At 44.6% G+C, this 8,428-nt stretch overlaps 1 long non-coding RNA gene across 1 annotated transcript; it reads right to left on the bottom strand.

Annotated features, from left to right (window-relative positions):
• Positions 1–4,858: 4,858 nt before the first annotated feature.
• LOC146891273 (uncharacterized) lies at positions 4,859–5,655 on the bottom strand. The gene is made up of 2 exons (XR_014997664.2): positions 5,222–5,655; positions 4,859–4,924 (listed from the first exon to the last, which is right to left on the bottom strand). It is a non-coding gene; the product is annotated as an uncharacterized LOC146891273 (long non-coding RNA).
• Between the last annotated feature and the right edge of the window lie 2,773 nt (positions 5,656–8,428).

Raw genomic sequence — 8,428 nt, 5'->3', positions numbered from 1 at the left:
TGAACCTTAGTGTCTTGGTGGAGGGGGGGTTGCTCCTGTGTTCTGAAAAGGATTCCTGAGAGGTTTATGTTTTTGCCAAATAGTGCTTACTATAATAAAAGTCCACAGACAGGAGGTGGAGAGATGGCTCAGCAGTCAAGAGTATTTATTGCTATCACAGAAGACCAACGTTAGGCTTTTCAGCACCCATGTTGTGGTTGGCAACTGCCTGTAACTCCAGCTTCAGGGGATTTGACGCCCTCTTCTGGCCTCCTCAGGCAACTGCCCTCATTCTGTACACACACACACACACACACACACACACACACAATTAATATACTGAAAGAAAGAAATAAGTCTTTAAAATTCCACATTCAAAGCCTCTGTTCTTGCTTACATTTTCAAGTTTTACTTATAAACCTGATTTACTAGTTTATTCACTAACAGCAACAATTTTCAGCTCTGCCCCAGGCATTGGGGATCAACCCGGATGAAAAGGCAGGGACCATCTGGTGGCGTTCAGAGACCTATAAGCAAAGGACAGAAAATAAGAAAACAGGTAACTTAGCCGTTACGTTGGACAAGGGTGATTTCTGTGACAGCGAATAAAATGGAAAACGTGGGAGGAAATTCACCTAGGAATTGAATATACTTCATCCCTTTTTAAATGAACCAAACATCTGAAAAAAGCCTCTGCTAACCCAGTATCTAAAGTAACAAATATCAGGCTTCTTAGGTCTTCCCGGGGTTCACAAGCCAGAGAGAGAAACAACAGACTTTCAGGAATAAGTAATGAGCTACAGGTTTAAATCAATTAGCTAGTTACGCATTTTGCTGTGGAATCAAAGATCGACCCCTTAAACTTCACAAGGCCGCGCCTACTGAAACAGTTGAGCCAGTGCATACAGATTCGCAAACACAAAGCACTGTGTGGCAGCCCCAATTCTCTTGACTTCTGTACTTTATGTCACTTTCCACTGAGGAAGCCATTCTGCCATCCCACTGTCTCTTGGTGGTTACTCCTTCATGCAAATTGTGGTGATTTGTCTCCATTTCTGGGAACTCTAAAGGCCAGAGATAATATTGGTAACTTGCCTCCGAGTCCCGGTCTTCTGCAAATTGCTGGGGGTGCTAGCTCACCTGCAGTGTTCATCCATAGCACAGACACGATCACCTAAAGAAGGAAGTAGCCACCAGCTCCACCCTCATGTTTGGGTCATGAGGCTATCTGGTGTCAAATGGAACCCATAGGCAAAGTTACCCAGTTGAATTCTGCATTCCTTTGGCTTTAAAATGAAATAAATATCCTTTTGTTTTGCTTAACTACACACAACGTTGAACCTGGCTAGATCCTACATTTTTTGCTTTCTCGATTGCTTTTCTCTGCTTTCCTTGGACAGCACAGTATGTGAGCCAATTACAGCCATCCCTTTTAATCACAGAGAATATGGTCCAGTGACCCCAGGGAATATCTGAAACCTCACAAGTACCAAACCCTATATAAAGTATGGTTTTCTCCATACATACTTACGCATGGAAGTTTATGAATTGAACACAGTAAGAGATTGCAATAGTACCTAAAAATACACTACACTGTAATAAAAGGAATACAAATATGATTTTTACTCCCCTTCCCAAAAGATCTTGCTGTTCAGTCCTCATTCTTCCTGTGACGATGTGAGATGGTACTCAATGGAAGCGCTTTCAGGTTTTACTTTGGCACAGGCAGCCTGCCAGCATCGCTACCATTGTGCTTTGGGGTCACTGTTCAGATACCCCAACTGTGAACCTGATAACCAAGAGGACTACCTAGTGACTAACAGGCAGGCAGCCTATACAGCGTGGATATTGCTGAACAAAGGGTTGCTTCACATCCCAAGCAGGACAGAATGAGATAGGGAGAGACTTTGTCATACTACACAGAATGGTACATAGTTAGGACTTGTGAGTTGTTTATTTTCAAGATTTTCCATTTGCAATTTTCAGACTGAGGTTGACCACAGGCAACTGAAACCGTAGAAAGTGAAATTATGGCTAAGGTCTGAGGTTCCACTTTTTACATTTGAGACATGATTCGAGACAGCAAGGGGAAAATGAGAAGAATAAGCGCACATGGCATTTCTATCTATTCTTCAACTGACAGAGGTAATTATCACTCTGTGTGTGTGTGTGTGTGTGTGTGTGTGTGTGTGCGCGCGCGCACGCGCGCACACGTGCACACACACACTTGTGCACACCACTATTGGGATAGTTGAAATTTAAATGCGTTTTCTGAGACTCTTTGATGTGAGTTAGATGACTTATAAAATCCAAACAAATTTTTGATTTTGTTTGCCACAATCAGAACAAGCATGTGTATGAAATAGCATTAGGTTTGGGAAAAGATGAGTGAACGGGAACAGAGCAATTTGATATTTATGTTCTGACTACCTAAATTGGTATTCAATAATTTTCTGTGATATTTAGAAACACATGGATTTATAAAAGTGATGTCTTCTGGAAGTTTATTATTGTGTTGCAGTGCTCCAACTGAAGTTTCTGAAACACTTTCCATTGAACAAGCTTGGTTTCCTTTCAAGGGCAACTTGCTGGGATTTGAAAGCAAATCTTAGCTCTTGAGAAAAGTGAGAGAGACTTAAGGAGGCGTGGAGAGAATGCTGAACTGAATCCAACACCTCTTTGAAAATGTATTTTAAAAGAAATACTTCAGCACTGTATCTAAATCACATTTCTAGAATGCAGGGTGGAAATGGAAAAGGCTTATAAAATGTAGATTTGGTCAAAATAGCCCTTCACCCTCCTATTTGTTTGTTGTGCACACACACACATATATGTTGTGCACACACATACATATATATATACTATATATGTTGTGCATATATATATATATATATATATATTAGAGTTTTAATGTTGTTTTATGTGATGAGTACATTGCCAGCATGTATGTATGTGTACCACATGTGTGGTACACATGGAAGTCAGAAGAGGCTGTTGGATACTCTGCAGCTTGCCATGTAGATGCTGGGAATAGAGGCCGGGTCACCTGCAAAAATAAATTGTGCTCTTAAACGCTGATCCATCTCTCCAACTCTGTTCTCTCATTTTAAGTGAGAATTCTCTTGCCTCTTTTAGCTTGTGAGCAGTTTGGATGCAGCCCCAAGTTTCATCAGGGAATAAGAAAATATCCATAGTGGGATTCCCATTGGGAAAAATAGGCTCCGGGGGTATAGACATGACCCATCTCATTACCTTCTCACGGACCACGGTGAAAATCTCCAGGTCCTACTGTCCACAGGATCAGAGAGCCCCTGTTCCAGCCCAGGGACAGTGTAACCATGGCAACCCAGTAGTTCTCGGTGCCATCCAAAAGAAGTCAGTAACAGGGAACATAGGAGGGGCAGAGCTGTTTGGGAATGGATGTTATCTGACTTCCCACAGATTTACATTTTATCCAAAGCCCTGAGGACCCCAGTGTGAAAAGCGCAGTACCGGGAAGAGGAGAAAGAGAAGGAATGGAGGTTGGGTGGGAAAGGACATGGATGGGAACGCAGGGATCAGAGGGAAGAGGAAGTCTGGAGACTGGGAAGGGCTCAAAGAGTATGTGCCCTTAGCCGGCTTTGCAGGGAAGTCTCTCCGTTCCAAGTGTGCTCCGCCCCTAGGTGGTGCTGTGTAGTCAGCAAGCTCAGGAAATAACCATTGTTGGAAGCAAGGAATTGATCTCTGCCATCTCTGTGTACATGGTGCTGACTGGGCTCCCCTCTCCTGTACCGCTCTAGATGAACTTGCACGTGTCCCCGGGTGACGGTGTTGGTTGGCCCCTGTCTCCCTCCGTTCTCCTTGCTCTTTCCCCGCCGTCTAGGTACTTTCGGGATACTGTGTCATGGATGCTCCTAAGAAATCCACAAAATGGGCTGCGTTACCTTTGATCAACAGATGAAAACAATGAGACTAAGATACTCACGAGTAGGAAGCTCAAGGTCTCCCAGCCTTGGGAAGGTTTAAATTCAGATCTAGAAGACCGCAAAGTACATGAACCTATAGGGAGATTTCCTTCCTGCTAGATGCCCAAAGGCCAACCATGACTCGTGACTCTTAACCTCACTGCTGGTGTCATCTTTCCTGTGGGCTCACTTAGGACCAACCTGTCGGCTGGCCACCTGGCCCTCAGTCAGCAGCCTTTATTGCCAGGAGACCACATTGTGTACAGAGCCCTGCCCAAGCCCTTGGAAGTGGAAGTCCAGGTGGCTTGTCAGCAGGGAGGGGGATCGCTGTGAGTCACCACTTATCCCCAGGAGCCCGTGGTGGATTCCTGGCTCATTGGTCACTAGGGTGACACAGCTGAGTGTGAGTAACCAGAGAAAGGGGAGGGGAGGGCAAAGGGAAGAACAAGAACCCTCTAAATCATCGCCGCTGTCGGCCGGCTTGACAAGGAAGATGTTTTATTTTGCCACTTCGATTTATACTTGTCAAGACATGTGGAAGTGAGAGGCCAATGGTCCAAGAAATAAATCCACTCCTTAGATAATTACTAATTAGTAATGACATTGTACAAACTCCAAATTAAAAGACCACTAGTCATTGTTATTAGGGGCAGCAATAATCTTTAAAAGGAAAGCGTAACTGTGAGAGCGCACTGCCGAATGTATTTTACATTGGGAGGGTGAAAAAGCAGAAAAACGAAAAGAAGGAGAAGCAGAGGATGACCAAAAAGAAGGGAAAAGAAAGAGAAAAGAAAATATTCGCCACGGGGGCCCCACTGGGCATTGTGTCTGGCCTCCTGACCCTCCGGCCTCTGCTCATGACTAGCTCTCCTTCTTTACATAGCTGCATTGCCTCTCTCTGCATGCATCGTCAGCAAAGAACAGGGAGAGAAAACAGGACTCAGAGGTGTTTAATTCCCCCCTGTGGCTCACCGGCAGCAGGCACGATAATTTTCACTTTCCTGGAAAAAGAAAAAAAAAAACACAAACGTTTGATCGGTTAATTATCCATTCAGGTTATAACCTGCACGGAGCCCTTCTTTAAACAGCTTCTAAGTGGCTGAGGGGGTTTTCTGGAGCTGAGCAGACACAGGAGAGAGGAGCCGACTGCGGGGTTGATAGCAGCGATGAGAGGCGAACGCCTTTTACAAGCCTGCCCCGTGTCGGCCTCTATGTAAGCACCTGGCCTTGCAGAAGTAATAAAGAAAGAATTAAGAAGGAAACCAAGATGGAGATGACATATTATTGTGCTTCCTTACCTTTGAGCTCTTCGAGGCTCGTCAAACAAAGGGCACGCTCAGCGTGCCTGAGGAAAAGAGGGCCTCTGCTGAGACATCTGGTGAATTCATCTGTTGGCGGAGAAGGTGCAGCCAAGGGTCCGGAGAAATGACCTTCTCTGGGCCCTTCTGCAAACTGTCTGGGTTTTATCAATGGTCTTGACTTCATAAAATGAAACAGCATGAGGGGCGGTGATCCAAGCGAGGGAGCTTCCAACTGTCAGGATACGGAAGGCAGGAGTCCTCCAGTCAAGCAGCTGCGCCCTCAGACACCGGAGGCCCTCAGATTCATTTGCTCTGGGTGTTGAAATCAAGCAAGGAATCGCTGACTGTTAAGTGTTAGTGCTAGCGCAGCCTCAATGAGATCTTATCTACCGAGAGAAAGATTAGGGGAGAGCAAATTTATTGTCATTCAGAGGAAGTATTTATAAACTTGGCAGAGCCTCCTGTGAGAGGAGAACAAAGGCTGCCAAAGAGATCCATAAATCGAAATGGATGACCTGAAAGCATTTTCCACCACATACACACGGTTCTATCTACACTGCGCCGCTCCAGCTCCGCATCGGGCTGCCCTGTGTGGATGCCGTTGCTGTTATCTCCTTTGTGGACACGGCGTAGGATGGGGGCGTCGAGTTCACTCTGCTAAACCCAGGACAGACTAGAAGGGATGCTGTGAGGATCAGGCAGCTGTCGGTGTAGAAGATCATTCTTGAGAGGTTGCCTGAAGGGGAGAGAAAATAATAAGGGTTACATTGGGGGAGAAGCTGCAAGTGGGCTTGATCTGATTGGAACATAAAAGGAAGAAGAACAACATAAAATAGAAGGATGTGGTAGGGTAATGGAATTTGGCCAGCAAGTGATGTCAGCCTAATTTTGCTAATAAAGTTTTATTGGAAACAAAGATGCTCATTTGTTTACTGTTTGTTAAGGTTGTTACCATGAAATAGCAAAGTTGCATTCATTGTAACACAGACTATAAAACCCCAAACTTAAAATCTATACTATCTAGCTCTTTGTGGTAGAATTTGATGAGCTTTGGCTTTAACTATAGTTGTTTGCACCTCTCTCTGCCACACGTGTTCAGTGCTTCCCTCCAGGGCTTTTCGGAAGTCATGGCAAAGCCTGGTACTTCCCTACATGGCAACTATTTGTGTTTATTCTCAATGTGCTCTGAAGTTTGCCAGATTACTCTCAGGAAAGGAAGTATCTAAAACATGCTATTAAAAGGAGGTTAGAAGCTGTGTTCACATAGGCAAAATGTAGAGAGTTAATGATGGAGTATGGCGAGGGCTGCCCATGCCCAGGCACACTAAGGACTGCAGGTAAACCGCTGTCACAAGACAAAGCGGAGGCGCGACACATATTTCCTTCCTCCTAGCTTTTGGAAGGAATCTACCCTGCTTGGACTTGTCTTTGGAGTCTGCAAGACTGTGAAGTATTACCTTCATGTTACTTGAACAGCTTGGTTGCTTGTGCTTTGTTACAAGGGGCCCCAGAAAAGCAGCACACATGGTGATTCCGGGATAGATCTTGGCTGGTACAGAGGATGTAGCTCGGTTTGTAGAGTGCTAGCCTCGTATAGCAAAAGCCCCGGGCTCTATTCCCATCACCCCTAAACCAAGGTGGTAGCCCACAGGTCTACCACAGTTTCAACCATTCCAGTGGTAGAAGGAAGGGTGAACCACCCTAGACTAAAGGATATCCTGTCTTACAAAACATCCCCCCATAAAAAAACAACCTAAACATTGTCAAGATTTCTGCTCACATTGACTACTTCCCGAGCATCTACCATGTCTTCCAGAAGGATAATTGTGGTAACGTCTTCATTCTACACCTGCTGCTCTCACAGGCATCTGTGGAAATTTGTTTTTCCTATCAAAGAATTTCAGCTGCTGGGCAAACTTCTTGGCACCTGACGTTTAGCTCTGGGGTTGCCTGTTTCCAACAATTCTTCTATCCATCATTAAGATTCTGGAACAGTTTTTTTTTTTTAATGCCAACATATGGTGTAGAGAAACCTTGAAGGCATTATCATCTTTCTGAAATGCGGTGACTTGCATAAGAATAGTCACCATAGTCCCTAGATGGTGGCACTGTTTGGGAAGGGTTATGAGGTGTAGCCATGTTGGAGAAGGTGTGTCACAAGTGGTGGGCTCTGCAGTTTCAAAAGCCAACCCCATTCCCACTTAGCTCTCTCTACCTCTTGGTTGTGGATCAGATGTGAGCTCTTAGCTACTACTCCAGCACCATGCCTACCTGCCTACTTCCATGTTCCCCACCATGATGGGCATGAACTCAGACTCTGAAGCTGTAAGCCCCATTGAACTTTCTCTTTCTATGCTGCCTTTGTCACCGTCCATTGCCACAACAATTGACAAACAATTAGGACATGATCCAAACTGAGCTTTAGTTCAGAAAATACCATATCCTTTCGAGGTACAGCTGCCAACATAAGGGGCCTAGCGCCCAATAGGCCTAGAGTTACATACAGCTAGTGACCTACAAAACCATGTGGCTCAGTGCCACTCTCAGAAAGTAAAAATCCAACTGCTCGTTCACGTATGAGTCCATGAAATTTCTCAGTATTAATGAGGACCCTATGACCTATGCTAGCATTTCTTAAAAATATGCTGTAGTAAAATACACATAACAAAATTTAAAATTTGAAAAATTTGAGTGTATGTTTCCGTGGTACTATAGTAAAATGCATACAAAAAAATTTGCAGTTTGAACGATTTGAGTGTGTGGTTCTGTGGTGTTAAATATTTTCACATCACAGCCCATGTCTACCACTGGAAGATCCTTTCTCCTTCTTAGGCCCAGCTCTGGACTTATCAAGCAAGGACTTCCCATATTCTTCCCCCTGGGCTCTGGCAGTCACTACTCCAATTCTGGTTTCTGTGAGCTTCCAAAAAATCATGTCATATTTGTCTTTTTGTAACTTTATTTCATGCTTGGTAATAACCTCAGGGTTCATCCATGTTGTAGCACACGCCAGCATACTCATTTTTAAGGTGAATGATATCCGCCCCCCATCACCAAAGAGAATTTCGTCCCATTCCGTTCATCCATTCGCCCATCCAAACGCAGTTCTCTGACTTGCCTCTCCTTTGTTGGTTGTTGTAAGTGGACATGCACACAACTATTCACACCCTTGCTTTCCTTCATGTTGGGGATAGCCAGTATTGC

Source organism: Myodes glareolus, chromosome 17, assembly GCF_982192425.1.
Source record: "Myodes glareolus chromosome 17, mMyoGla1.1, whole genome shotgun sequence".
Taxonomy (NCBI): Eukaryota; Metazoa; Chordata; class Mammalia; order Rodentia; family Cricetidae; genus Myodes; species Myodes glareolus.
The sequence above is the reverse complement of the archived record's forward strand: the minus strand, read 5'-3'. Positions and strand labels throughout refer to the sequence as shown.